This window comes from Acipenser ruthenus, chromosome 24 (genome assembly GCF_902713425.1).
Source record: "Acipenser ruthenus chromosome 24, fAciRut3.2 maternal haplotype, whole genome shotgun sequence".
NCBI lineage: Eukaryota > Metazoa > Chordata > Actinopteri > Acipenseriformes > Acipenseridae > Acipenser > Acipenser ruthenus.
The window spans coordinates 10300908-10326448 of record NC_081212.1 but is presented as its reverse complement, the minus strand read 5'-3'; the positions used below and the strand labels follow the sequence as shown (position 1 = coordinate 10326448).

Genomic DNA, 25541 nt, shown 5'->3' with positions numbered 1-25541 from the left:
GTTGGCAAAGTAGTTGTTTTTAAAAGATGAACTCTAGTCAAAAGATATTGTATTATTTTTGCAACTACAGTCTGAATACTAAAATTGCCTTTGAAGAGAAGTTACATAATGTGCATGATATATCTGGGAGAAAGGAAAGCAATAGAACGGAGAGTTCCCATGACCTCCATGCATGGCTGTTTTCATGATATATTCATGTGCGTAAATTGTTTGGTAGGTTAACTCCCCAACCCCAAAACAGATTTCCATGTTTCTTTTTCGTGTGTCACCACAACTTTAATGCTACTGCAAAAAAGCCAGATATCTATTAACATGGCTGGGGAGGCAAATTGATGTTTAGCTCTTTTAGTATTTGTCTAGAAGGTTTTCTCCGTGTCGAATGCCCCGTGTTTTGTAAAATGAAAGATGACGCGTTGTTAGCGTGCGCGTTCCGAATGCCTGCCAGCTGCATAGTAATATAATTGACACAACAGGAGAAACGGCCCCTAACCTTGTAAATACACTTGTATGTTATAAAGAGTAAAAAGATCAACTCAAATGTTGTGCCCAATCAGTAGAATACAAAACCAAACCCAGAATGTCAAAGCGTCAACATTTGTTCTGTTCTTTCAACTACATGATAGCAGACTCTGTGAGACTGTCAAAAATTGCCAGCGGCGACTATATTTCAAGTCACCACGGCGGGGTATTGGTTAAAGTTTTCAACTAGCAATAATCACGCCTCGGACAAACCTCATGGGCTATGATACTGCCACTGCGCAAAGCTACAGAACTTGGGATAACTAAATGCTACCCCCTACAGCAAAGACATTTGACTTGCCGGTGGGCAAGTTACTGCGATATAATACAGTACAGTTAAATGATCCCTCAAACGTAGAGGTTTATGTTATCGACACTGCAGCCTCACAATGCAACAGAGTCCACTTTTTTATTCCGATTATATATGAACTGAAGTGTAGACCGTCATTGCTTTGGTGCACATAGGAGTGATGGGATACCAAGATGCAAATCTATCTGTCTCGCTCTCTTGCATCTAACATAAGCAAACGTTATTTATTTTTTTTATATAATGGTCACTAGTTATAAGTCTCCCCATCCTACAATGTGGGGTTTCATTTTTCAATCCTTTTATCTGACAATTACCTCCACAAGTAAATAAATGAATTCGCATACAGGGAGTTGAACCCTGGTCACCTGGGTGAAAAAACGGGAATCGTAACCACTAGATCATATGGGAAATCACTGCTTCTTGTTTGCTACCCGAAGCCAGCAGAGAAATGTGCAGGTCATTTTTTTACACTGCTGCCATCGAAAGGGCAAAACAATGAATCGAACCTGGATTGCTCATTTTAGACCGCTCCAAATGATTTGTTTAATGCAGTGTATTTTTCTTTTGCGATGTTTTGATTACTCCCCCCGTGACTTTCATTCTGATTTGGGCACCCCCTTTCGTGCACGGATTTGAAAAGCATAAACTTTAACTGCAATATTTGTACCTGTGATTCTGTAGGTATATGAATAAACTGACATCTGTCGAAACTCGGGATATAACCCGGGAAATTTAGATATTCAACCTAACGATCGCCCTCCTGAGCTTTGTCGGCATGAATGACATAGTTGATCAAACTCTTCTTTGTTCTACGAGAACCAGCAACATTTTGTGAGACCAGATAGTCGTCTTGTTCTGTACAGACCTGCGAATTCATGGAATTTGAAAACATTCCGCATTTTAACATGCATTTTAAGAAGAAGAGTCAGAGTATCAACATTGTCGTTTCTGTGAGTCAAGCAGCAGTCGAAGCCAAAACGTTGCAGAGTGCATTCTCACTCCGTTTAATATACAGTCAGACTTGCATTGACAATGCACCATGCACACTACAAATACATCGTTCTGGTCTGGGTGGCTGTTTACCTGGGGAGAATAAATACATACAGTGAAAAAAAGATGCCGTGCTGTGTTCCCACCCGGTTTCGAACCGGGGACCTTTCGCGTGTGAGGCGAACGTGATAACCACTACACTATGGAAACATGTTGCTTAACAAACGATCCGTGTGTTGCGCTCTAAGCATACAGTGCCGATTACCCATTTTGGATCCTGCAGTGCAAGGCAGTCTTCACTTAAAGCCCAGCTGAATGTAACAATGTACATGTGAAAGTTTCCATAGTGTAGTGGTTATCACGTTCGCCTAACACGCGAAAGGTCCCCGGTTCGGAACCGGGTGGAAACATGTGCTTGTTCGTTTTTTTGTTGCGGTCTTCTCCGCTCTCTGTGAGTCCAGCAGCAGACTGCGTCAAAAAGTTGCACTGAGAATTGATTGATTTATTTTATTTTATTAATGGGTGTTTCATTCGAGAAGCAGCTGTATCAGAGTGGCGCAGCGGAAGCGTGCTGAGCCTTATAACCCAGAGGTCGACGGAGCGAAACCGTCTTCTGTTAGCCTTTTTTTTCTTCTGTTGGCAAAGTAGTTGTTTTTAAAAGATGAACTCTAGTCAAAAGATATTGTATTATTTTTGCAACTACAGTCTGAATACTAAAATTGCCTTTGAAGAGAAGTTACATAATGTGCATGATATATCTGGGAGAAAGGAAAGCAATAGAACGGAGAGTTCCCATGACCTCCATGCATGGCTGTTTTCATGATATATTCATGTGCGTAAATTGTTTGGTAGGTTAACTCCCCAACCCCAAAACAGATTTCCGTGTTTCTTTTTCGTGTGTCACCACAACTTTAATGCTACTGCAAAAAAGCCAGATATCTATTAACATGGCTGGGGAGGCAAATTGATGTTTAGCTCTTTTAGTATTTGTCTAGAAGGTTTTCTCCGTGTCGAATGCCCCGTGTTTTGTAAAATGAAAGATGACGCGTTGTTAGCGTGCGCGTTCCGAATGCCTGCCAGCTGCATAGTAATATAATTGACACAACAGGAGAAACGGCCCCTAACCTTGTAAATACACTTGTATGTTATAAAGAGTAAAAAGATCAACTCAAATGTTGTGCCCAATCAGTAGAATACAAAACCAAACCCAGAATGTCAAAGCGTCAACATTTGTTCTGTTCTTTCAACTACATGATAGCAGACTCTGTGAGACTGTCAAAAATTGCCAGCGGCGACTATATTTCAAGTCACCACGGCGGGGTATTGGTTAAAGTTTTCAACTAGCAATAATCACGCCTCGGACAAACCTCATGGGCTATGATACTGCCACTGCGCAAAGCTACAGAACTTGGGATAACTAAATGCTACCCCCTACAGCAAAGACATTTGACTTGCCGGTGGGCAAGTTACTGCGATATAATACAGTACAGTTAAATGATCCCTCAAACGTAGAGGTTTATGTTATCGACACTGCAGCCTCACAATGCAACAGAGTCCACTTTTTTATTCCGATTATATATGAACTGAAGTGTAGACCGTCATTGCTTTGGTGCACATAGGAGTGATGGGATACCAAGATGCAAATCTATCTGTCTCGCTCTCTTGCATCTAACATAAGCAAACGTTATTTATTTTTTTTATATAATGGTCACTAGTTATAAGTCTCCCCATCCTACAATGTGGGGTTTCATTTTTCAATCCTTTTATCTGACAATTACCTCCACAAGTAAATAAATGAATTCGCATACAGGGAGTTGAACCCTGGTCACCTGGGTGAAAAAACGGGAATCGTAACCACTAGATCATATGGGAAATCGCTGCTTCTTGTTTGCTACCCGAAGCCAGCAGAGAAATGTGCAGGTCATTTTTTTACACTGCTGCCATCGAAAGGGCAAAACAATGAATCGAACCTGGATTGCTCATTTTAGACCGCTCCAAATGATTTGTTTAATGCAGTGTATTTTTCTTTTGCGATGTTTTGATTACTCCCCCCGTGACTTTCATTCTGATTTGGGCACCCCCTTTCGTGCACGGATTTGAAAAGCATAAACTTTAACTGCAATATTTGTACCTGTGATTCTGTAGGTATATGAATAAACTGACATCTGTCGAAACTCGGGATATAACCCGGGAAATTTAGATATTCAACCTAACGATCGCCCTCCTGAGCTTTGTCGGCATGAATTACATAGTTGATCAAACTCTTCTTTGTTCTACGAGAACCAGCAACATTTTGTGAGACCAGATAGTCGTCTTGTTCTGTACAGACCTGCGAATTCATGGAATTTGAAAACATTCCGCATTTTAACATGCATTTTAAGAAGAAGAGTCAGAGTATCAACATTGTCGTTTCTGTGAGTCAAGCAGCAGTCGAAGCCAAAACGTTGCAGAGTGCATTCTCACTCCGTTTAATATACAGTCAGACTTGCATTGACAATGCACCATGCACACTACAAATACATCGTTCTGGTCTGGGTGGCTGTTTACCTGGGGAGAATAAATACATACAGTGAAAAAAAGATGCCGTGCTGTGTTTCCACCCGGTTTCGAACCGGGGACCTTTCGCGTGTGAGGCGAACGTGATAACCACTACACTATGGAAACATGTTGCTTAACAAACGATCCGTGTGTTGCGCTCTAAGCATACAGTGCCGATTACCCATTTTGGATCCTGCAGTGCAAGGCAGTCTTCACTTAAAGCCCAGCTGAATGTAACAATGTACATGTGAAAGTTTCCATAGTGTAGTGGTTATCTCTTCGCCTAACACGCGAAAGGTCCCCGGTTCGAAACCGGGTGGAAACATGTGCTTGTTCGTTTTTTTTGTTGCGGTCTTCTCCGCTCTCTGTGAGTCCAGCAGCAGACTGCGTCAAAAAGTTGCACTGAGAATTGATTGATTTATTTTATTTTATTAATGTGTGTTTCATTCGAGAAGCAGCTGTATCAGAGTGGCGCAGCGGAAGCGTGCTGAGCCTTATAACCCAGAGGTCGACGGAGCGAAACCGTCTTCTGTTAGCCTTTTTTTCTTCTGTTGGCAAAGTAGTTGTTTTTAAAAGATGAACTCTAGTCAAAAGATATTGTATTATTTTTGCAACTACAGTCTGAATACTAAAATTGCCTTTGAAGAGAAGTTACATAATGTGCATGATATATCTGGGAGAAAGGAAAGCAATAGAACGGAGAGTTCCCATGACCTCCATGCATGGCTGTTTTCATGATATATTCATGTGCGTAAATTGTTTGGTAGGTTAACTCCCCAACCCCAAAACAGATTTCCATGTTTCTTTTTCGTGTGTCACCACAACTTTAATGCTACTGCAAAAAAGCCAGATATCTACTAACATGGCTGGGGAGGCAAATTGATGTTTAGCTCTTTTAGTATTTGTCTAGAAGGTTTTCTCCGTGTCGAATGCCCCGTGTTTTGTAAAATGAAAGATGACGCGTTGTTAGCGTGCGCGTTCCGAATGCCTGCCAGCTGCATAGTAATATAATTGACACAACAGGAGAAACGGCCCCTAACCTTGTAAATACACTTGTATGTTATAAAGAGTAAAAAGGTCAACTCAAATGTTGTGCCCAATCAGTAGAATACAAAACCAAACCCAGAATGTCAAAGCGTCAACATTTGTTCTGTTCTTTCAACTACATGATAGCAGACTCTGTGAGACTGTCAAAAATTGCCAGCGGCGACTATATTTCAAGTCACCACGGCGGGGTATTGGTTAAAGTTTTCAACTAGCAATAATCACGCCTCGGACAAACCTCATGGGCTATGATACTGCCACTGCGCAAAGCTACAGAACTTGGGATAACTAAATGCTACCCCCTACAGCAAAGACATTTGACTTGCCGGTGGGCAAGTTACTGCGATATAATACAGTACAGTTAAATGATCCCTCAAACGTAGAGGTTTATGTTATCGACACTGCAGCCTCACAATGCAACAGAGTCCACTTTTTTATTCCGATTATATATGAACTGAAGTGTAGACCGTCATTGCTTTGGTGCACATAGGAGTGATGGGATACCAAGATGCAAATCTATCTGTCTCGCTCTCTTGCATCTAACATAAGCAAACGTTATTTTTTTTTTTTATATAATGGTCACTAGTTATAAGTCTCCCCATCCTACAATGTGGGGTTTCATTTTTCAATCCTTTTATCTGACAATTACCTCCACAAGTAAATAAATGAATTCGCATACAGGGAGTTGAACCCTGGTCACCTGGGTGAAAAAACGGGAATCGTAACCACTAGATCATATGGGAAATCGCTGCTTCTTGTTTGCTACCCGAAGCCAGCAGAGAAATGTGCAGGTCATTTTTTTACACTGCTGCCATCGAAAGGGCAAAACAATGAATCGAACCTGGATTGCTCATTTTAGACCGCTCCAAATGATTTGTTTAATGCAGTGTATTTTTCTTTTGCGATGTTTTGATTACTCCCCCCGTGACTTTCATTCTGATTTGGGCACCCCCTTTCGTGCACGGATTTGAAAAGCATAAACTTTAACTGCAATATTTGTACCTGTGATTCTGTAGGTATATGAATAAACTGACATCTGTCGAAACTCGGGATATAACCCGGGAAATTTAGATATTCAACCTAACGATCGCCCTCCTGAGCTTTGTCGGCATGAATGACATAGTTGATCAAACTCTTCTTTGTTCTACGAGAACCAGCAACATTTTGTGAGACCAGATAGTCGTCTTGTTCTGTACAGACCTGCGAATTCATGGAATTTGAAAACATTCCGCATTTTAACATGCATTTTAAGAAGAAGAGTCAGAGTATCAACATTGTCGTTTCTGTGAGTCAAGCAGCAGTCGAAGCCAAAACGTTGCAGAGTGCATTCTCACTCCGTTTAATATACAGTCAGACTTGCATTGACAATGCACCATGCACACTACAAATACATCGTTCTGGTCTGGGTGGCTGTTTACCTGGGGAGAATAAATACATACAGTGAAAAAAAGATGCCGTGCTGTGTTTCCACCCGGTTTCGAACCGGGGACCTTTCGCGTGTGAGGCGAACGTGATAACCACTACACTATGGAAACATGTTGCTTAACAAACGATCCGTGTGTTGCGCTCTAAGCATACAGTGCCGATTACCCATTTTGGATCCTGCAGTGCAAGGCAGTCTTCACTTAAAGCCCAGCTGAATGTAACAATGTACATGTGAAAGTTTCCATAGTGTAGTGGTTATCACGTTCGCCTAACACGCGAAAGGTCCCCGGTTCGAAACCGGGTGGAAACATGTGCTTGTTCGTTTTTTTGTTGCGGTCTTCTCCGCTCTCTGTGAGTCCAGCAGCAGACTGCGTCAAAAAGTTGCACTGAGAATTGATTGATTTATTTTATTTTATTAATGGGTGTTTCATTCGAGAAGCAGCTGTATCAGAGTGGCGCAGCGGAAGCGTGCTGAGCCTTATAACCCAGAGGTCGACGGAGCGAAACCGTCTTCTGTTAGCCTTTTTTTTCTTCTGTTGGCAAAGTAGTTGTTTTTAAAAGATGAACTCTAGTCAAAAGATATTGTATTATTTTTGCAACTACAGTCTGAATACTAAAATTGCCTTTGAAGAGAAGTTACATAATGTGCATGATATATCTGGGAGAAAGGAAAGCAATAGAACGGAGAGTTCCCATGACCTCCATGCATGGCTGTTTTCATGATATATTCATGTGCGTAAATTGTTTGGTAGGTTAACTCCCCAACCCCAAAACAGATTTCCATGTTTCTTTTTCGTGTGTCACCACAACTTTAATGCTACTGCAAAAAAGCCAGATATCTATTAACATGGCTGGGGAGGCAAATTGATGTTTAGCTCTTTTAGTATTTGTCTAGAAGGTTTTCTCCGTGTCGAATGCCCCGTGTTTTGTAAAATGAAAGATGACGCGTTGTTAGCGTGCGCGTTCCGAATGCCTGCCAGCTGCATAGTAATATAATTGACACAACAGGAGAAACGGCCCCTAACCTTGTAAATACACTTGTATGTTATAAAGAGTAAAAAGATCAACTCAAATGTTGTGCCCAATCAGTAGAATACAAAACCAAACCCAGAATGTCAAAGCGTCAACATTTGTTCTGTTCTTTCAACTACATGATAGCAGACTCTGTGAGACTGTCAAAAATTGCCAGCGGCGACTATATTTCAAGTCACCACGGCGGGGTATTGGTTAAAGTTTTCAACTAGCAATAATCACGCCTCGGACAAACCTCATGGGCTATGATACTGCCACTGCGCAAAGCTACAGAACTTGGGATAACTAAATGCTACCCCCTACAGCAAAGACATTTGACTTGCCGGTGGGCAAGTTACTGCGATATAATACAGTACAGTTAAATGATCCCTCAAACGTAGAGGTTTATGTTATCGACACTGCAGCCTCACAATGCAACAGAGTCCACTTTTTTATTCCGATTATATATGAACTGAAGTGTAGACCGTCATTGCTTTGGTGCACATAGGAGTGATGGGATACCAAGATGCAAATCTATCTGTCTCGCTCTCTTGCATCTAACATAAGCAAACGTTATTTATTTTTTTTATATAATGGTCACTAGTTATAAGTCTCCCCATCCTACAATGTGGGGTTTCATTTTTCAATCCTTTTATCTGACAATTACCTCCACAAGTAAATAAATGAATTCGCATACAGGGAGTTGAACCCTGGTCACCTGGGTGAAAAAACGGGAATCGTAACCACTAGATCATATGGGAAATCACTGCTTCTTGTTTGCTACCCGAAGCCAGCAGAGAAATGTGCAGGTCATTTTTTTACACTGCTGCCATCGAAAGGGCAAAACAATGAATCGAACCTGGATTGCTCATTTTAGACCGCTCCAAATGATTTGTTTAATGCAGTGTATTTTTCTTTTGCGATGTTTTGATTACTCCCCCCGTGACTTTCATTCTGATTTGGGCACCCCCTTTCGTGCACGGATTTGAAAAGCATAAACTTTAACTGCAATATTTGTACCTGTGATTCTGTAGGTATATGAATAAACTGACATCTGTCGAAACTCGGGATATAACCCGGGAAATTTAGATATTCAACCTAACGATCGCCCTCCTGAGCTTTGTCGGCATGAATGACATAGTTGATCAAACTCTTCTTTGTTCTACGAGAACCAGCAACATTTTGTGAGACCAGATAGTCGTCTTGTTCTGTACAGACCTGCGAATTCATGGAATTTGAAAACATTCCGCATTTTAACATGCATTTTAAGAAGAAGAGTCAGAGTATCAACATTGTCGTTTCTGTGAGTCAAGCAGCAGTCGAAGCCAAAACGTTGCAGAGTGCATTCTCACTCCGTTTAATATACAGTCAGACTTGCATTGACAATGCACCATGCACACTACAAATACATCGTTCTGGTCTGGGTGGCTGTTTACCTGGGGAGAATAAATACATACAGTGAAAAAAAGATGCCGTGCTGTGTTTCCACCCGGTTTCGAACCGGGGACCTTTCGCGTGTGAGGCGAACGTGATAACCACTACACTATGGAAACATGTTGCTTAACAAACGATCCGTGTGTTGCGCTCTAAGCATACAGTGCCGATTACCCATTTTGGATCCTGCAGTGCAAGGCAGTCTTCACTTAAAGCCCAGCTGAATGTAACAATGTACATGTGAAAGTTTCCATAGTGTAGTGGTTATCACGTTCGCCTAACACGCGAAAGGTCCCCGGTTCGGAACCGGGTGGAAACATGTGCTTGTTCGTTTTTTTGTTGCGGTCTTCTCCGCTCTCTGTGAGTCCAGCAGCAGACTGCGTCAAAAAGTTGCACTGAGAATTGATTGATTTATTTTATTTTATTAATGGGTGTTTCATTCGAGAAGCAGCTGTATCAGAGTGGCGCAGCGGAAGCGTGCTGAGCCTTATAACCCAGAGGTCGACGGAGCGAAACCGTCTTCTGTTAGCCTTTTTTTTCTTCTGTTGGCAAAGTAGTTGTTTTTAAAAGATGAACTCTAGTCAAAAGATATTGTATTATTTTTGCAACTACAGTCTGAATACTAAAATTGCCTTTGAAGAGAAGTTACATAATGTGCATGATATATCTGGGAGAAAGGAAAGCAATAGAACGGAGAGTTCCATGACCTCCATGCATGGCTGTTTTCATGATATATTCATGTGCGTAAATTGTTTGGTAGGTTAACTCCCCAACCCCAAAACAGATTTCCGTGTTTCTTTTTCGTGTGTCACCACAACTTTAATGCTACTGCAAAAAAGCCAGATATCTATTAACATGGCTGGGGAGGCAAATTGATGTTTAGCTCTTTTAGTATTTGTCTAGAAGGTTTTCTCCGTGTCGAATGCCCCGTGTTTTGTAAAATGAAAGATGACGCGTTGTTAGCGTGCGCGTTCCGAATGCCTGCCAGCTGCATAGTAATATAATTGACACAACAGGAGAAACGGCCCCTAACCTTGTAAATACTCTTGTATGTTATAAAGAGTAAAAAGATCAACTCAAATGTTGTGCCCAATCAGTAGAATACAAAACCAAACCCAGAATGTCAAAGCGTCAACATTTGTTCTGTTCTTTCAACTACATGATAGCAGACTCTGTGAGACTGTCAAAAATTGCCAGCGGCGACTATATTTCAAGTCACCACGGCGGGGTATTGGTTAAAGTTTTCAACTAGCAATAATCACGCCTCGGACAAACCTCATGGGCTATGATACTGCCACTGCGCAAAGCTACAGAACTTGGGATAACTAAATGCTACCCCCTACAGCAAAGACATTTGACTTGCCGGTGGGCAAGTTACTGCGATATAATACAGTACAGTTAAATGATCCCTCAAACGTAGAGGTTTATGTTATCGACACTGCAGCCTCACAATGCAACAGAGTCCACTTTTTTATTCCGATTATATATGAACTGAAGTGTAGACCGTCATTGCTTTGGTGCACATAGGAGTGATGGGATACCAAGATGCAAATCTATCTGTCTCGCTCTCTTGCATCTAACATAAGCAAACGTTATTTATTTTTTTTATATAATGGTCACTAGTTATAAGTCTCCCCATCCTACAATGTGGGGTTTCATTTTTCAATCCTTTTATCTGACAATTACCTCCACAAGTAAATAAATGAATTCGCATACAGGGAGTTGAACCCTGGTCACCTGGGTGAAAAAACGGGAATCGTAACCACTAGATCATATGGGAAATCGCTGCTTCTTGTTTGCTACCCGAAGCCAGCAGAGAAATGTGCAGGTCATTTTTTTACACTGCTGCCATCGAAAGGGCAAAACAATGAATCGAACCTGGATTGCTCATTTTAGACCGCTCCAAATGATTTGTTTAATGCAGTGTATTTTTCTTTTGCGATGTTTTGATTACTCCCCCCGTGACTTTCATTCTGATTTGGGCACCCCCTTTCGTGCACGGATTTGAAAAGCATAAACTTTAACTGCAATATTTGTACCTGTGATTCTGTAGGTATATGAATAAACTGACATCTGTCGAAACTCGGGATATAACCCGGGAAATTTAGATATTCAACCTAACGATCGCCCTCCTGAGCTTTGTCGGCATGAATGACATAGTTGATCAAACTCTTCTTTGTTCTACGAGAACCAGCAACATTTTGTGAGACCAGATAGTCGTCTTGTTCTGTACAGACCTGCGAATTCATGGAATTTGAAAACATTCCGCATTTTAACATGCATTTTAAGAAGAAGAGTCAGAGTATCAACATTGTCGTTTCTGTGAGTCAAGCAGCAGTCGAAGCCAAAACGTTGCAGAGTGCATTCTCACTCCGTTTAATATACAGTCAGACTTGCATTGACAATGCACCATGCACACTACAAATACATCGTTCTGGTCTGGGTGGCTGTTTACCTGGGGAGAATAAATACATACAGTGAAAAAAAGATGCCGTGCTGTGTTTCCACCCGGTTTCGAACCGGGGACCTTTCGCGTGTGAGGCGAACGTGATAACCACTACACTATGGAAACATGTTGCTTAACAAACGATCCGTGTGTTGCGCTCTAAGCATACAGTGCCGATTACCCATTTTGGATCCTGCAGTGCAAGGCAGTCTTCACTTAAAGCCCAGCTGAATGTAACAATGTACATGTGAAAGTTTCCATAGTGTAGTGGTTATCTCTTCGCCTAACACGCGAAAGGTCCCCGGTTCGAAACCGGGTGGAAACATGTGCTTGTTCGTTTTTTTTGTTGCGGTCTTCTCCGCTCTCTGTGAGTCCAGCAGCAGACTGCGTCAAAAAGTTGCACTGAGAATTGATTGATTTATTTTATTTTATTAATGGGTGTTTCATTCGAGAAGCAGCTGTATCAGAGTGGCGCAGCGGAAGCGTGCTGAGCCTTATAACCCAGAGGTCGACGGAGCGAAACCGTCTTCTGTTAGCCTTTTTTTTCTTCTGTTGGCAAAGTAGTTGTTTTTAAAAGATGAACTCTAGTCAAAAGATATTGTATTATTTTTGCAACTACAGTCTGAATACTAAAATTGCCTTTGAAGAGAAGTTACATAATGTGCATGATATATCTGGGAGAAAGGAAAGCAATAGAACGGAGAGTTCCCATGACCTCCATGCATGGCTGTTTTCATGATATATTCATGTGCGTAAATTGTTTGGTAGGTTAACTCCCCAACCCCAAAACAGATTTCCGTGTTTCTTTTTCGTGTGTCACCACAATTTTAATGCTACTGCAAAAAAGCCAGATATCTACTAACATGGCTGGGGAGGCAAATTGATGTTTAGCTCTTTTAGTATTTGTCTAGAAGGTTTTCTCCGTGTCGAATGCCCCGTGTTTTGTAAAATGAAAGATGACGCGTTGTTAGCGTGCGCGTTCCGAATGCCTGCCAGCTGCATAGTAATATAATTGACACAACAGGAGAAACGGCCCCTAACCTTGTAAATACACTTGTATGTTATAAAGAGTAAAAAGATCAACTCAAATGTTGTGCCCAATCAGTAGAATAGAAAACCAAACCCAGAATGTCAAAGCGTCAACATTTGTTCTGTTCTTTCAACTACATGATAGCAGACTCTGTGAGACTGTCAAAAATTGCCAGCGGCGACTATATTTCAAGTCACCACGGCGGGGTATTGGTTAAAGTTTTCAACTAGCAATAATCACGCCTCGGACAAACCTCATGGGCTATGATACTGCCACTGCGCAAAGCTACAGAACTTGGGATAACTAAATGCTACCCCCTACAGCAAAGACATTTGACTTGCCGGTGGGCAAGTTACTGCGATATAATACAGTACAGTTAAATGATCCCTCAAACGTAGAGGTTTATGTTATCGACACTGCAGCCTCACAATGCAACAGAGTCCACTTTTTTATTCCGATTATATATGAACTGAAGTGTAGACCGTCATTGCTTTGGTGCACATAGGAGTGATGGGATACCAAGATGCAAATCTATCTGTCTCGCTCTCTTGCATCTAACATAAGCAAACGTTATTTATTTTTTTTATATAATGGTCACTAGTTATAAGTCTCCCCATCCTACAATGTGGGGTTTCATTTTTCAATCCTTTTATCTGACAATTACCTCCACAAGTAAATAAATGAATTCGCATACAGGGAGTTGAACCCTGGTCACCTGGGTGAAAAAACGGGAATCGTAACCACTAGATCATATGGGAAATCACTGCTTCTTGTTTGCTACCCGAAGCCAGCAGAGAAATGTGCAGGTCATTTTTTTACACTGCTGCCATCGAAAGGGCAAAACAATGAATCGAACCTGGATTGCTCATTTTAGACCGCTCCAAATGATTTGTTTAATGCAGTGTATTTTTCTTTTGCGATGTTTTGATTACTCCCCTCGTGACTTTTATTCTGATTTGGGCACCCCCTTTCGTGCACGGATTTGAAAAGCATAAACTTTAACTGCAATATTTGTACCTGTGATTCTGTAGGTATATGAATAAACTGACATCTGTCGAAACTCGGGATATAACCCGGGAAATTTAGATATTCAACCTAACGATCGCCCTCCTGAGCTTTGTCGGCATGAATGACATAGTTGATCAAACTCTTCTTTGTTCTACGAGAACCAGCAACATTTTGTGAGACCAGATAGTCGTCTTGTTCTGTACAGACCTGCGAATTCATGGAATTTGAAAACATTCCGCATTTTAACATGCATTTTAAGAAGAAGAGTCAGAGTATCAACATTGTCGTTTCTGTGAGTCAAGCAGCAGTCGAAGCCAAAACGTTGCAGAGTGCATTCTCACTCCGTTTAATATACAGTCAGACTTGCATTGACAATGCACCATGCACACTACAAATACATCGTTCTGGTCTGGGTGGCTGTTTACCTGGGGAGAATAAATACATACAGTGAAAAAAAGATGCCGTGCTGTGTTTCCACCCGGTTTCGAACCGGGGACCTTTCGCGTGTGAGGCGAACGTGATAACCACTACACTATGGAAACATGTTGCTTAACAAACGATCCGTGTGTTGCGCTCTAAGCATACAGTGCCGATTACCCATTTTGGATCCTGCAGTGCAAGGCAGTCTTCACTTAAAGCCCAGCTGAATGTAACAATGTACATGTGAAAGTTTCCATAGTGTAGTGGTTATCACGTTCGCCTAACACGCGAAAGGTCCCCGGTTCGAAACCGGGTGGAAACATGTGCTTGTTCGTTTTTTTGTTGCGGTCTTCTCCGCTCTCTGTGAGTCCAGCAGCAGACTGTCAAAAAGTTGCACTGAGAATTGATTGATTTATTTTATTTTATTAATGGGTGTTTCATTCGAGAAGCAGCTGTATCAGAGTGGCGCAGCGGAAGCGTGCTGAGCCTTATAACCCAGAGGTCGACGGAGCGAAACCGTCTTCTGTTAGCCTTTTTTTTCTTCTGTTGGCAAAGTAGTTGTTTTTAAAAGATGAACTCTAGTCAAAAGATATTGTATTATTTTTGCAACTACAGTCTGAATACTAAAATTGCCTTTGAAGAGAAGTTACATAATGTGCATGATATATCTGGGAGAAAGGAAAGCAATAGAACGGAGAGTTCCCATGACCTCCATGCATGGCTGTTTTCATGATATATTCATGTGCGTAAATTGTTTGGTAGGTTAACTCCCCAACCCCAAAACAGATTTCCATGTTTCTTTTTCGTGTGTCACCACAACTTTAATGCTACTGCAAAAAAGCCAGATATCTATTAACATGGCTGGGGAGGCAAATTGATGTTTAGCTCTTTTAGTATTTGTCTAGAAGGTTTTCTCCGTGTCGAATGCCCCGTGTTTTGTAAAATGAAAGATGACGCGTTGTTAGCGTGCGCGTTCCGAATGCCTGCCAGCTGCATAGTAATATAATTGACACAACAGGAGAAACGGCCCCTAACCTTGTAAATACACTTGTATGTTATAAAGAGTAAAAAGATCAACTCAAATGTTGTGCCCAATCAGTAGAATACAAAACCAAACCCAGAATGTCAAAGCGTCAACATTTGTTCTGTTCTTTCAACTACATGATAGCAGACTCTGTGAGACTGTCAAAAATTGCCAGCGGCGACTATATTTCAAGTCACCACGGCGGGGTATTGGTTAAAGTTTTCAACTAGCAATAATCACGCCTCGGACAAACCTCATGGGCTATGATACTGCCACTGCGCAAAGCTACAGAACTTGGGATAACTAAATGCTACCCCCTACAGCAAAGACATTTGACTTGCCGGTGGGCAAGTTACTGCGATATAATACAGTACAGTTAAATGATCCCTCAAACGTAGAGGTTTATGTTATCGACACTGCAGCCTCACAATGCAACAGAGTCCACTTTTTTATTCCGATTATATATGAACTGAAGTGTAGACCGTCATTGCTTTGGTGCACATAGGAGTGATGGGATACCAAGATGCAAATCTATCTGTCTCGCTCTCTTGCATCTAACATAAGCAAACGTTATTTATTTTTTTTATATAATGGTCACTAGTTATAAGTCTCCCCATCCTACAATGTGGGGTTTCATTTTTCAATCCTTTTATCTGACAATTACCTCCACAAGTAAATAAATGAATTCGCATACAGGGAGTTGAACCCTGGTCACCTGGGTGAAAAAACGGGAATCGTAACCACTAGATCATATGGGAAATCACTGCTTCTTGTTTGCTACCCGAAGCCAGCAGAGAAATGTGCAGGTCATTTTTTTACACTGCTGCCATCGAAAGGGCAAAACAATGAATCGAACCTGGATTGCTCATTTTAGACCGCTCCAAATGATTTGTTTAATGCAGTGTATTTTTCTTTTGCGATGTTTTGATTACTCCCCCCGTGACTTTCATTCTGATTTGGGCACCCCCTTTCGTGCACGGATTTGAAAAGCATAAACTTTAACTGCAATATTTGTACCTGTGATTCTGTAGGTATATGAATAAACTGACATCTGTCGAAACTCGGGATATAACCCGGGAAATTTAGATATTCAACCTAACGATCGCCCTCCTGAGCTTTGTCGGCATGAATGACATAGTTGATCAAACTCTTCTTTGTTCTACGAGAACCAGCAACATTTTGTGAGACCAGATAGTCGTCTTGTTCTGTACAGACCTGCGAATTCATGGAATTTGAAAACATTCCGCATTTTAACATGCATTTTAAGAAGAAGAGTCAGAGTATCAACATTGTCGTTTCTGTGAGTCAAGCAGCAGTCGAAGCCAAAACGTTGCAGAGTGCATTCTCACTCCGTTTAATATACAGTCAGACTTGCATTGACAATGCACCATGCACACTACAAATACATCGTTCTGGTCTGGGTGGCTGTTTACCTGGGGAGAATAAATACATACAGTGAAAAAAAGATGCCGTGCTGTGTTTCCACCCGGTTTCGAACCGGGGACCTTTCGCGTGTGAGGCGAACGTGATAACCACTACACTATGGAAACATGTTGCTTAACAAACGATCCGTGTGTTGCGCTCTAAGCATACAGTGCCGATTACCCATTTTGGATCCTGCAGTGCAAGGCAGTCTTCACTTAAAGCCCAGCTGAATGTAACAATGTACATGTGAAAGTTTCCATAGTGTAGTGGTTATCACGTTCGCCTAACACGCGAAAGGTCCCCGGTTCGGAACCGGGTGGAAACATGTGCTTGTTCGTTTTTTTGTTGCGGTCTTCTCCGCTCTCTGTGAGTCCAGCAGCAGACTGCGTCAAAAAGTTGCACTGAGAATTGATTGATTTATTTTATTTTATTAATGGGTGTTTCATTCGAGAAGCAGCTGTATCAGAGTGGCGCAGCGGAAGCGTGCTGAGCCTTATAACCCAGAGGTCGACGGAGCGAAACCGTCTTCTGTTAGCCTTTTTTTTCTTCTGTTGGCAAAGTAGTTGTTTTTAAAAGATGAACTCTAGTCAAAAGATATTGTATTATTTTTGCAACTACAGTCTGAATACTAAAATTGCCTTTGAAGAGAAGTTACATAATGTGCATGATATATCTGGGAGAAAGGAAAGCAATAGAACGGAGAGTTCCCATGACCTCCATGCATGGCTGTTTTCATGATATATTCATGTGCGTAAATTGTTTGGTAGGTTAACTCCCCAACCCCAAAACAGATTTCCATGTTTCTTTTTCGTGTGTCACCACAACTTTAATGCTACTGCAAAAAAGCCAGATATCTATTAACATGGCTGGGGAGGCAAATTGATGTTTAGCTCTTTTAGTATTTGTCTAGAAGGTTTTCTCCGTGTCGAATGCCCCGTGTTTTGTAAAATGAAAGATGACGCGTTGTTAGCGTGCGCGTTCCGAATGCCTGCCAGCTGCATAGTAATATAATTGACACAACAGGAGAAACGGCCCCTAACCTTGTAAATACACTTGTATGTTATAAAGAGTAAAAAGATCAACTCAAATGTTGTGCCCAATCAGTAGAATACAAAACCAAACCCAGAATGTCAAAGCGTCAACATTTGTTCTGTTCTTTCAACTACATGATAGCAGACTCTGTGAGACTGTCAAAAATTGCCAGCGGCGACTATATTTCAAGTCACCACGGCGGGGTATTGGTTAAAGTTTTCAACTAGCAATAATCACGCCTCGGACAAACCTCATGGGCTATGATACTGCCACTGCGCAAAGCTACAGAACTTGGGATAACTAAATGCTACCCCCTACAGCAAAGACATTTGACTTGCCGGTGGGCAAGTTACTGCGATATAATACAGTACAGTTAAATGATCCCTCAAACGTAGAGGTTTATGTTATCGACACTGCAGCCTCACAATGCAACAGAGTCCACTTTTTTATTCCGATTATATATGAACTGAAGTGTAGACCGTCATTGCTTTGGTGCACATAGGAGTGATGGGATACCAAGATGCAAATCTATCTGTCTCGCTCTCTTGCATCTAACATAAGCAAACGTTATTTATTTTTTTTATATAATGGTCACTAGTTATAAGTCTCCCCATCCTACAATGTGGGGTTTCATTTTTCAATCCTTTTATCTGACAATTACCTCCACAAGTAAATAAATGAATTCGCATACAGGGAGTTGAACCCTGGTCACCTGGGTGAAAAAACGGGAATCGTAACCACTAGATCATATGGGAAATCGCTGCTTCTTGTTTGCTACCCGAAGCCAGCAGAGAAATGTGCAGGTCATTTTTTTACACTGCTGCCATCGAAAGGGCAAAACAATGAATCGAACCTGGATTGCTCATTTTAGACCGCTCCAAATGATTTGTTTAATGCAGTGTATTTTTCTTTTGCGATGTTTTGATTACTCCCCCCGTGACTTTCATTCTGATTTGGGCACCCCCTTTCGTGCACGGATTTGAAAAGCATAAACTTTAACTGCAATATTTGTACCTGTGATTCTGTAGGTATATGAATAAACTGACATCTGTCGAAACTCGGGATATAACCCGGGAAATTTAGATATTCAACCTAACGATCGCCCTCCTGAGCTTTGTCGGCATGAATGACATAGTTGATCAAACTCTTCTTTGTTCTACGAGAACCAGCAACATTTTGTGAGACCAGATAGTCGTCTTGTTCTGTACAGACCTGCGAATTCATGGAATTTGAAAACATTCCGCATTTTAACATGCATTTTAAGAAGAAGAGTCAGAGTATCAACATTGTCGTTTCTGTGAGTCAAGCAGCAGTCGAAGCCAAAACGTTGCAGAGTGCATTCTCACTCCGTTTAATATACAGTCAGACTTGCATTGACAATGCACCATGCACACTACAAATACATCGTTCTGGTCTGGGTGGCTGTTTACCTGGGGAGAATAAATACATACAGTGAAAAAAAGATGCCGTGCTGTGTTTCCACCCGGTTTCGAAATGGGGACCTTTCGCGTGTGAGGCGAACGTGATAACCACTACACTATGGAAACATGTTGCTTAACAAACGATCCGTGTGTTGCGCTCTAAGCATACAGTGCCGATTACCCATTTTGGATCCTGCAGTGCAAGGCAGTCTTCACTTAAAGCCCAGCTGAATGTAACAATGTACATGTGAAAGTTTCCATAGTGTAGTGGTTATCTCTTCGCCTAACACGCGAAAGGTCCCCGGTTCGAAACCGGGTGGAAACATGTGCTTGTTCGTTTTTTTTGTTGCGGTCTTCTCCGCTCTCTGTGAGTCCAGCAGCAGACTGCGTCAAAAAGTTGCACTGAGAATTGATTGATTTATTTTATTTTATTAATGGGTGTTTCATTCGAGAAGCAGCTGTATCAGAGTGGCGCAGCGGAAGCGTGCTGAGCCTTATAACCCAGAGGTCGACGGAGCGAAACCGTCTTCTGTTAGCCTTTTTTTCTTCTGTTGGCAAAGTAGTTGTTTTTAAAAGATGAACTCTAGTCAAAAGATATTGTATTATTTTTGCAACTACAGTCTGAATACTAAAATTGCCTTTGAAGAGAAGTTACATAATGTGCATGATATATCTGGGAGAAAGGAAAGCAATAGAACGGAGAGTTCCCATGACCTCCATGCATGGCTGTTTTCATGATATATTCATGTGCGTAAATTGTTTGGTAGGTTAACTCCACAACCCCAAAACAGATTTCCATGTTTCTTTTTCGTGTGTCACCACAATTTTAATGCTACTGCAAAAAAGCCAGATATCTACTAACATGGCTGGGGAGGCAAATTGATGTTTAGCTCTTTTAGTATTTGTCTAGAAGGTTTTCTCCGTGTCGAATGCCCCGTGTTTTGTAAAATGAAAGATGACGCGTTGTTAGCGTGCGCGTTCCGAATGCCTGCCAGCTGCATAGTAATATAATTGACACAACAGGAGAAACGGCCCCTAACCTTGTAAATACACTTGTATGTTATAAAGAGTAAAAAGATCAACTCAAATGTTGTGCCCAATCAGTAGAATAGAAAACCAAACCCAGAATGTCAAAGCGTCAACATTTGTTCTGTTCTTTCAACTACATGATAGCAGACTCTGTGAGACTGTCAAAAATTGCCAGCGGCGACTATATTTCAAGTCACCACGGCGGGGTATTGGTTAAAGTTTTCAACTAGCAATAATCACGCCTCGGACAAACCTCATGGGCTATGATACTGCCACTGCGCAAAGCTACAGAACTTGGGATAACTAAATGCTACCCCCTACAGCAAAGACATTTGACTTGCCGGTGGGCAAGTTACTGCGATATAATACAGTACAGTTAAATGATCCCTCAAACGTAGAGGTTTATGTTATCGACACTGCAGCCTCACAATGCAACAGAGTCCACTTTTTTATTCCGATTATATATGAACTGAAGTGTAGACCGTCATTGCTTTGGTGCACATAGGAGTGATGGGATACCAAGATGCAAATCTATCTGTCTCGCTCTCTTGCATCTAACATAAGCAAACGTTATTTATTTTTTTTATATAATGGTCACTAGTTATAAGTCTCCCCATCCTACAATGTGGGGTTTCATTTTTCAATCCTTTTATCTGACAATTACCTCCACAAGTAAATAAATGAATTCGCATACAGGGAGTTGAACCCTGGTCACCTGGGTGAAAAAACGGGAATCGTAACCACTAGATCATATGGGAAATCACTGCTTCTTGTTTGCTACCCGAAGCCAGCAGAGAAATGTGCAGGTCATTTTTTTACACTGCTGCCATCGAAAGGGCAAAACAATGAATCGAACCTGGATTGCTCATTTTAGACCGCTCCAAATGATTTGTTTAATGCAGTGTATTTTTCTTTTGCGATGTTTTGATTACTCCCCCCGTGACTTTCATTCTGATTTGGGCACCCCCTTTCGTGCACGGATTTGAAAAGCATAAACTTTAACTGCAATATTTGTACCTGTGATTCTGTAGGTATATGAATAAACTGACATCTGTCGAAACTCGGGATATAACCCGGGAAATTTAGATATTCAACCTAACGATCGCCCTCCTGAGCTTTGTCGGCATGAATGACATAGTTGATCAAACTCTTCTTTGTTCTACGAGAATCAGCAACATTTTGTGAGACCAGATAGTCGTCTTGTTCTGTACAGACCTGCGAATTCATGGAATTTGAAAACATTCCGCATTTTAACATGCATTTTAAGAAGAAGAGTCAGAGTATCAACATTGTCGTTTCTGTGAGTCAAGCAGCAGTCGAAGCCAAAACGTTGCAGAGTGCATTCTCACTCCGTTTAATATACAGTCAGACTTGCATTGACAATGCACCATGCACACTACAAATACATCGTTCTGGTCTGGGTGGCTGTTTACCTGGGGAGAATAAATACATACAGTGAAAAAAATATGCCGTGCTGTGTTTCCACCCGGTTTCGAACCGGGGACCTTTCACGTGTGAGGCGAACGTGATAACCACTACACTATGGAAACATGTTGCTTAACAAACGATCCGTGTGTTGCGCTCTAAGCATACAGTGCCGATTACCCATTTTGGATATAATACAGTACAGTTAAATGATCCCTCAAACGTAGAGGTTTATGTTATCGACACTGCAGCCTCACAATGCAACAGAGTCCACTTTTTTATTCCGATTATATATGAACTGAAGTGTAGACCGTCATTGCTTTGGTGCACATAGGAGTGATGGGATACCAAGATGCAAATCTATCTGTCTCGCTCTCTTGCATCTAACATAAGCAAACGTTATTTTTTTTTTTATATAATGGTCACTAGTTATAAGTCTCCCCATCCTACAATGTGGGGTTTCATTTTTCAATCCTTTTATCTGACAATTACCTCCACAAGTAAATAAATGAATTCGCATACAGGGAGTTGAACCCTGGTCACCTGGGTGAAAAAACGGGAAGCGTAACCACTAGATCATATGGGAAATCACTGCTTCTTGTTTGCTACCCGAAGCCAGCAGAGAAATGTGCAGGTCATTTTTTTACACTGCTGCCATCGAAAGGGCAAAACAATGAATCGAACCTGGATTGCTCATTTTAGACCGCTCCAAATGATTTGTTTAATGCAGTGTATTTTTCTTTTGCGATGTTTTGATTACTCCCCCCGTGACTTTCATTCTGATTTGGGCACCCCCTTTCGTGCACGGATTTGAAAAGCATAAACTTTAACTGCAATATTTGTACCTGTGATTCTGTAGGTATATGAATAAACTGACATCTGTCGAAACTCGGGATATAACCCGGGAAATTTAGATATTCAACCTAACGATCGCCCTCCTGAGCTTTGTCGGCATGAATGACATAGTTGATCAAACTCTTCTTTGTTCTACGAGAACCAGCAACATTTTGTGAGACCAGATAGTCGTCTTGTTCTGTACAGACCTGCGAATTCATGGAATTTGAAAACATTCCGCATTTTAACATGCATTTTAAGAAGAAGAGTCAGAGTATCAACATTGTCGTTTCTGTGAGTCAAGCAGCAGTCGAAGCCAAAACGTTGCAGAGTGCATTCTCACTCCGTTTAATATACAGTCAGACTTGCATTGACAATGCACCATGCACACTACAAATACATCGTTCTGGTCTGGGTGGCTGTTTACCTGGGGAGAATAAATACATACAGTGAAAAAAATATGCCGTGCTGTGTTTCCACCCGGTTTCGAACCGGGGACCTTTCACGTGTGAGGCGAACGTGATAACCACTACACTATGGAAACATGTTGCTTAACAAACGATCCGTGTGTTGCGCTCTAAGCATACAGTGCCGATTACCCATTTTGGATATAATACAGTACAGTTAAATGATCCCTCAAACGTAGAGGTTTATGTTATCGACACTGCAGCCTCACAATGCAACAGAGTCCACTTTTTTATTCCGATTATATATGAACTGAAGTGTAGACCGTCATTGCTTTGGTGCACATAGGAGTGATGGGATACCAAGATGCAAATCTATCTGTCTCGCTCTCTTGCATCTAACATAAGCAAACGTTATTTATTTTTTTTATATAATGGTCACTAGTTATAAGTCTCCCCATCCTACAATGTGGGGTTTCATTTTTCAATCCTTTTATCTGACAATTACCTCCACAAGTAAATAAATGAATTCGCATACAGGGAGTTGAACCCTGGTCACCTGGGTGAAAAAACGGGAATCGTAACCACTAGATCATATGGGAAATCGCTGCTTCTTGTTTGCTACCCGAAGCCAGCAGAGAAATGTGCAGGTCATTTTTTTACACTGCTGCCATCGAAAGGGCAAAACAATGAATCGAACCTGGATTGCTCATTTTAGACCGCTCCAAATGATTTGTTTAATGCAGTGTATTTTTCTTTTGCGATGTTTTGATTACTCCCCCCGTGACTTTCATTCTGATTTGGGCACCCCCTTTCGTGCACGGATTTGAAAAGCATAAACTTTAACTGCAATATTTGTACCTGTGATTCTGTAGGTATATGAATAAACTGACATCTGTCGAAACTCGGGATATAACCCGGGAAATTTAGATATTCAACCTAACGATCGCCCTCCTGAGCTTTGTCGGCATGAATGACATAGTTGATCAAACTCTTCTTTGTTCTACGAGAACCAGCAACATTTTGTGAGACCAGATAGTCGTCTTGTTCTGTACAGACCTGCGAATTCATGGAATTTGAAAACATTCCGCATTTTAACATGCATTTTAAGAAGAAGAGTCAGAGTATCAACATTGTCGTTTCTGTGAGTCAAGCAGCAGTCGAAGCCAAAACGTTGCAGAGTGCATTCTCACTCCGTTTAATATACAGTCAGACTTGCATTGACAATGCACCATGCACACTACAAATACATCGTTCTGGTCTGGGTGGCTGTTTACCTGGGGAGAATAAATACATACAGTGAAAAAAAGATGCCGTGCTGTGTTTCCACCCGGTTTCGAAATGGGGACCTTTCGCGTGTGAGGCGAACGTGATAACCACTACACTATGGAAACATGTTGCTTAACAAACGATCCGTGTGTTGCGCTCTAAGCATACAGTGCCGATTACCCATTTTGGATCCTGCAGTGCAAGGCAGTCTTCACTTAAAGCCCAGCTGAATGTAACAATGTACATGTGAAAGTTTCCATAGTGTAGTGGTTATCACGTTCGCCTAACACGCGAAAGGTCCCCGGTTCGAAACCGGGTGGAAACATGTGCTTGTTCGTTTTTTTTGTTGCGGTCTTCTCCGCTCTCTGTGAGTCCAGCAGCAGACTGCGTCAAAAAGTTGCACTGAGAATTGATTGATTTATTTTATTTTATTAATGGGTGTTTCATTCGAGAAGCAGCTGTATCAGAGTGGCGCAGCGGAAGCGTGCTGAGCCTTATAACCCAGAGGTCGACGGAGCGAAACCGTCTTCTGTTAGCCTTTTTTTCTTCTGTTGGCAAAGTAGTTGTTTTTAAAAGATGAACTCTAGTCAAAAGATATTGTATTATTTTTGCAACTACAGTCTGAATACTAAAATTGCCTTTGAAGAGAAGTTACATAATGTGCATGATATATCTGGGAGAAAGGAAAGCAATAGAACGGAGAGTTCCCATGACCTCCATGCATGGCTGTTTTCATGATATATTCATGTGCGTAAATTGTTTGGTAGGTTAACTCCACAACCCCAAAACAGATTTCCATGTTTCTTTTTCGTGTGTCACCACAATTTTAATGCTACTGCAAAAAAGCCAGATATCTACTAACATGGCTGGGGAGGCAAATTGATGTTTAGCTCTTTTAGTATTTGTCTAGAAGGTTTTCTCCGTGTCGAATGCCCCGTGTTTTGTAAAATGAAAGATGACGCGTTGTTAGCGTGCGCGTTCCGAATGCCTGCCAGCTGCATAGTAATATAATTGACACAACAGGAGAAACGGCCCCTAACCTTGTAAATACACTTGTATGTTATAAAGAGTAAAAAGATCAACTCAAATGTTGTGCTCAATCAGTAGAATACAAAACCAAACCCAGAATGTCAAAGCGTCAACATTTGTTCTGTTCTTTCAACTACATGATAGCAGACTCTGTGAGACTGTCAAAAATTGCCAGCGGCGACTATATTTCAAGTCACCACGGCGGGGTATTGGTTAAAGTTTTCAACTAGCAATAATCACGCCTCGGACAAACCTCATGGGCTATGATACTGCCACTGCGCAAAGCTACAGAACTTGGGATAACTAAATGCTACCCCCTACAGCAAAGACATTTGACTTGCCGGTGGGCAAGTTACTGCGATATAATACAGTACAGTTAAATGATCCCTCAAACGTAGAGGTTTATGTTATCGACACTGCAGCCTCACAATGCAACAGAGTCCACTTTTTTATTCCGATTATATATGAACTGAA

General features: G+C 41.4%; 40 non-coding genes across 40 annotated transcripts; 19 read left to right on the top strand and 21 right to left on the bottom strand.

Moving 5' to 3' along the window:
• Nucleotides 1-330: 330 nt before the first annotated feature.
• On the top strand, nucleotides 331-387 carry LOC131700886 (U7 small nuclear RNA). The gene has a single exon (XR_009308695.1). It is a non-coding gene; the product is annotated as a U7 small nuclear RNA (small nuclear RNA).
• Nucleotides 388-626: 239 nt separating this feature from the next.
• On the bottom strand, nucleotides 627-766 carry LOC131700685 (U4 spliceosomal RNA). The gene has a single exon (XR_009308491.1). It is a non-coding gene; the product is annotated as a U4 spliceosomal RNA (small nuclear RNA).
• A 1190-nt stretch (nucleotides 767-1956) lies between these two features.
• trnav-cac (transfer RNA valine (anticodon CAC)) lies at nucleotides 1957-2029 on the bottom strand. The gene has a single exon. It is a non-coding gene; the product is annotated as a tRNA-Val (tRNA).
• Nucleotides 2030-2156: 127 nt separating this feature from the next.
• trnav-aac (transfer RNA valine (anticodon AAC)) lies at nucleotides 2157-2229 on the top strand. Its single transcript has one exon. It is a non-coding gene; the product is annotated as a tRNA-Val (tRNA).
• Nucleotides 2230-2784: 555 nt separating this feature from the next.
• LOC131700885 (U7 small nuclear RNA) lies at nucleotides 2785-2841 on the top strand. The gene has a single exon (XR_009308694.1). It is a non-coding gene; the product is annotated as a U7 small nuclear RNA (small nuclear RNA).
• A 239-nt stretch (nucleotides 2842-3080) lies between these two features.
• LOC131700683 (U4 spliceosomal RNA) lies at nucleotides 3081-3220 on the bottom strand. The gene has a single exon (XR_009308490.1). It is a non-coding gene; the product is annotated as a U4 spliceosomal RNA (small nuclear RNA).
• Nucleotides 3221-4410: 1190 nt separating this feature from the next.
• On the bottom strand, nucleotides 4411-4483 carry trnav-cac (transfer RNA valine (anticodon CAC)). The gene has a single exon. It is a non-coding gene; the product is annotated as a tRNA-Val (tRNA).
• A 127-nt stretch (nucleotides 4484-4610) lies between these two features.
• On the top strand, nucleotides 4611-4682 carry trnav-aac (transfer RNA valine (anticodon AAC)). Its single transcript has one exon. It is a non-coding gene; the product is annotated as a tRNA-Val (tRNA).
• Nucleotides 4683-5237: 555 nt separating this feature from the next.
• LOC131700884 (U7 small nuclear RNA) lies at nucleotides 5238-5294 on the top strand. Its single transcript, XR_009308693.1, has one exon. It is a non-coding gene; the product is annotated as a U7 small nuclear RNA (small nuclear RNA).
• A 239-nt stretch (nucleotides 5295-5533) lies between these two features.
• On the bottom strand, nucleotides 5534-5673 carry LOC131700682 (U4 spliceosomal RNA). The gene has a single exon (XR_009308489.1). It is a non-coding gene; the product is annotated as a U4 spliceosomal RNA (small nuclear RNA).
• A 1190-nt stretch (nucleotides 5674-6863) lies between these two features.
• Nucleotides 6864-6936, bottom strand: trnav-cac (transfer RNA valine (anticodon CAC)). Its single transcript has one exon. It is a non-coding gene; the product is annotated as a tRNA-Val (tRNA).
• Nucleotides 6937-7063: 127 nt separating this feature from the next.
• On the top strand, nucleotides 7064-7136 carry trnav-aac (transfer RNA valine (anticodon AAC)). The gene has a single exon. It is a non-coding gene; the product is annotated as a tRNA-Val (tRNA).
• A 555-nt stretch (nucleotides 7137-7691) lies between these two features.
• LOC131700883 (U7 small nuclear RNA) lies at nucleotides 7692-7748 on the top strand. Its single transcript, XR_009308692.1, has one exon. It is a non-coding gene; the product is annotated as a U7 small nuclear RNA (small nuclear RNA).
• A 239-nt stretch (nucleotides 7749-7987) lies between these two features.
• Nucleotides 7988-8127, bottom strand: LOC131700681 (U4 spliceosomal RNA). The gene has a single exon (XR_009308488.1). It is a non-coding gene; the product is annotated as a U4 spliceosomal RNA (small nuclear RNA).
• A 1190-nt stretch (nucleotides 8128-9317) lies between these two features.
• Nucleotides 9318-9390, bottom strand: trnav-cac (transfer RNA valine (anticodon CAC)). Its single transcript has one exon. It is a non-coding gene; the product is annotated as a tRNA-Val (tRNA).
• Nucleotides 9391-9517: 127 nt separating this feature from the next.
• trnav-aac (transfer RNA valine (anticodon AAC)) lies at nucleotides 9518-9590 on the top strand. The gene has a single exon. It is a non-coding gene; the product is annotated as a tRNA-Val (tRNA).
• Nucleotides 9591-10144: 554 nt separating this feature from the next.
• On the top strand, nucleotides 10145-10201 carry LOC131700882 (U7 small nuclear RNA). Its single transcript, XR_009308691.1, has one exon. It is a non-coding gene; the product is annotated as a U7 small nuclear RNA (small nuclear RNA).
• A 239-nt stretch (nucleotides 10202-10440) lies between these two features.
• Nucleotides 10441-10580, bottom strand: LOC131700680 (U4 spliceosomal RNA). The gene has a single exon (XR_009308487.1). It is a non-coding gene; the product is annotated as a U4 spliceosomal RNA (small nuclear RNA).
• A 1190-nt stretch (nucleotides 10581-11770) lies between these two features.
• Nucleotides 11771-11843, bottom strand: trnav-cac (transfer RNA valine (anticodon CAC)). The gene has a single exon. It is a non-coding gene; the product is annotated as a tRNA-Val (tRNA).
• Nucleotides 11844-11970: 127 nt separating this feature from the next.
• On the top strand, nucleotides 11971-12042 carry trnav-aac (transfer RNA valine (anticodon AAC)). The gene has a single exon. It is a non-coding gene; the product is annotated as a tRNA-Val (tRNA).
• Nucleotides 12043-12598: 556 nt separating this feature from the next.
• Nucleotides 12599-12655, top strand: LOC131700881 (U7 small nuclear RNA). Its single transcript, XR_009308690.1, has one exon. It is a non-coding gene; the product is annotated as a U7 small nuclear RNA (small nuclear RNA).
• Nucleotides 12656-12894: 239 nt separating this feature from the next.
• LOC131700679 (U4 spliceosomal RNA) lies at nucleotides 12895-13034 on the bottom strand. The gene has a single exon (XR_009308486.1). It is a non-coding gene; the product is annotated as a U4 spliceosomal RNA (small nuclear RNA).
• A 1190-nt stretch (nucleotides 13035-14224) lies between these two features.
• trnav-cac (transfer RNA valine (anticodon CAC)) lies at nucleotides 14225-14297 on the bottom strand. Its single transcript has one exon. It is a non-coding gene; the product is annotated as a tRNA-Val (tRNA).
• Nucleotides 14298-14424: 127 nt separating this feature from the next.
• trnav-aac (transfer RNA valine (anticodon AAC)) lies at nucleotides 14425-14497 on the top strand. Its single transcript has one exon. It is a non-coding gene; the product is annotated as a tRNA-Val (tRNA).
• A 553-nt stretch (nucleotides 14498-15050) lies between these two features.
• LOC131700880 (U7 small nuclear RNA) lies at nucleotides 15051-15107 on the top strand. The gene has a single exon (XR_009308689.1). It is a non-coding gene; the product is annotated as a U7 small nuclear RNA (small nuclear RNA).
• A 239-nt stretch (nucleotides 15108-15346) lies between these two features.
• On the bottom strand, nucleotides 15347-15486 carry LOC131700678 (U4 spliceosomal RNA). Its single transcript, XR_009308485.1, has one exon. It is a non-coding gene; the product is annotated as a U4 spliceosomal RNA (small nuclear RNA).
• Nucleotides 15487-16676: 1190 nt separating this feature from the next.
• On the bottom strand, nucleotides 16677-16749 carry trnav-cac (transfer RNA valine (anticodon CAC)). The gene has a single exon. It is a non-coding gene; the product is annotated as a tRNA-Val (tRNA).
• Nucleotides 16750-16876: 127 nt separating this feature from the next.
• On the top strand, nucleotides 16877-16949 carry trnav-aac (transfer RNA valine (anticodon AAC)). The gene has a single exon. It is a non-coding gene; the product is annotated as a tRNA-Val (tRNA).
• Nucleotides 16950-17504: 555 nt separating this feature from the next.
• LOC131700879 (U7 small nuclear RNA) lies at nucleotides 17505-17561 on the top strand. Its single transcript, XR_009308688.1, has one exon. It is a non-coding gene; the product is annotated as a U7 small nuclear RNA (small nuclear RNA).
• A 239-nt stretch (nucleotides 17562-17800) lies between these two features.
• LOC131700677 (U4 spliceosomal RNA) lies at nucleotides 17801-17940 on the bottom strand. The gene has a single exon (XR_009308484.1). It is a non-coding gene; the product is annotated as a U4 spliceosomal RNA (small nuclear RNA).
• A 1190-nt stretch (nucleotides 17941-19130) lies between these two features.
• Nucleotides 19131-19203, bottom strand: trnav-cac (transfer RNA valine (anticodon CAC)). The gene has a single exon. It is a non-coding gene; the product is annotated as a tRNA-Val (tRNA).
• A 127-nt stretch (nucleotides 19204-19330) lies between these two features.
• On the top strand, nucleotides 19331-19402 carry trnav-aac (transfer RNA valine (anticodon AAC)). The gene has a single exon. It is a non-coding gene; the product is annotated as a tRNA-Val (tRNA).
• Nucleotides 19403-19957: 555 nt separating this feature from the next.
• On the top strand, nucleotides 19958-20014 carry LOC131700878 (U7 small nuclear RNA). The gene has a single exon (XR_009308687.1). It is a non-coding gene; the product is annotated as a U7 small nuclear RNA (small nuclear RNA).
• A 239-nt stretch (nucleotides 20015-20253) lies between these two features.
• Nucleotides 20254-20393, bottom strand: LOC131700676 (U4 spliceosomal RNA). Its single transcript, XR_009308483.1, has one exon. It is a non-coding gene; the product is annotated as a U4 spliceosomal RNA (small nuclear RNA).
• Nucleotides 20394-21583: 1190 nt separating this feature from the next.
• Nucleotides 21584-21656, bottom strand: trnav-cac (transfer RNA valine (anticodon CAC)). Its single transcript has one exon. It is a non-coding gene; the product is annotated as a tRNA-Val (tRNA).
• A 1180-nt stretch (nucleotides 21657-22836) lies between these two features.
• On the bottom strand, nucleotides 22837-22909 carry trnav-cac (transfer RNA valine (anticodon CAC)). Its single transcript has one exon. It is a non-coding gene; the product is annotated as a tRNA-Val (tRNA).
• A 1181-nt stretch (nucleotides 22910-24090) lies between these two features.
• On the bottom strand, nucleotides 24091-24163 carry trnav-cac (transfer RNA valine (anticodon CAC)). The gene has a single exon. It is a non-coding gene; the product is annotated as a tRNA-Val (tRNA).
• A 127-nt stretch (nucleotides 24164-24290) lies between these two features.
• Nucleotides 24291-24363, top strand: trnav-aac (transfer RNA valine (anticodon AAC)). The gene has a single exon. It is a non-coding gene; the product is annotated as a tRNA-Val (tRNA).
• Nucleotides 24364-24918: 555 nt separating this feature from the next.
• Nucleotides 24919-24975, top strand: LOC131700876 (U7 small nuclear RNA). The gene has a single exon (XR_009308685.1). It is a non-coding gene; the product is annotated as a U7 small nuclear RNA (small nuclear RNA).
• A 239-nt stretch (nucleotides 24976-25214) lies between these two features.
• On the bottom strand, nucleotides 25215-25354 carry LOC131700675 (U4 spliceosomal RNA). Its single transcript, XR_009308482.1, has one exon. It is a non-coding gene; the product is annotated as a U4 spliceosomal RNA (small nuclear RNA).
• Between the last annotated feature and the right edge of the window lie 187 nt (nucleotides 25355-25541).